We start from the raw sequence: 720 nt of genomic DNA, 5'->3' as shown, positions 1-720 counted from the left end.
GTTCGCAAAGTGTGCTCCCTCTAGTGGTACGTGGAAGAATCACTTAAATGTTCGAACTGTGCGTAATGTTATAGTGGCTTCACCTTTTTTGAAATACAGTACAGTTCAGTTGTATTAAAATTGTAAGTCTTATACAGTTGCATTTAATCTATTAGAACTGTTTAATTTAGGTCAAAACAATTGGTTACCTTCTTTGCAATGCATTTTCATTGAATCATTATTCAAGTACAGTTTTTTTGTATTATTGTCCTAGATTGCACAGCGGTTTTAATGTTCAAATCGTGGCTTACAATAAGATAAACATTTACTACTATGATATGTACTATACTTAAGTAAAACTGCTACCTCGTTTTTGTTGAACGTTTTAATGTTGGTCATAATGGTGGTACTTTGAGAGCTAAGTATTTATTTCAAACGCACTGCTGTATAAATGAAAGCGGGTTTAGTCTGCAGTTCTGCAAGAGTCCTGCTGGTGTCACTGTAGGCCCTCTCACTCAGGTTTAAACAGACAGGTGCACCTTCTTTTTTTTTTTCTTTTTTTTTCCCACCCCCCCCTTCTCTAGTCCACCCGCAACACACTCACTCACACCGTAAACGACGCCTCCACGCCGGGCAGAAAAAAACAGCTTTTACCGGATAAAGTGAACAAGCAATGGGGCCAGTAAAGAAGAAGAAGTAAGAGGTTTTTTTGTGGGGAGAGATACAAGTGTGCGCGTCGTG

The 720-nt window shown here is 38.8% G+C and overlaps 1 protein-coding gene across 1 annotated transcript in view; it reads left to right on the top strand.

The window, feature by feature from the left end:
- The first annotated feature begins 553 nt into the window (after window positions 1-553).
- Window positions 554-720, top strand: part of LOC133485608 (semaphorin-4G-like) — a 31,917-nt gene continuing 31,750 nt past the window's right edge. Inside the window, 1 exon segment of the mRNA XM_061789573.1 lies at window positions 554-720. This exon segment is cut by the window's right edge and continues 123 nt beyond it. The gene's annotated coding sequence lies outside the window, so the exon portion shown is untranslated.

Source organism: Phyllopteryx taeniolatus, chromosome 11 (genome assembly GCF_024500385.1).
Source record: "Phyllopteryx taeniolatus isolate TA_2022b chromosome 11, UOR_Ptae_1.2, whole genome shotgun sequence".
Classification (NCBI taxonomy): Eukaryota; Metazoa; Chordata; class Actinopteri; order Syngnathiformes; family Syngnathidae; genus Phyllopteryx; species Phyllopteryx taeniolatus.
Note: the sequence above shows the minus strand (reverse complement) of the source record. Positions and strands in the feature narration are given on the sequence as shown.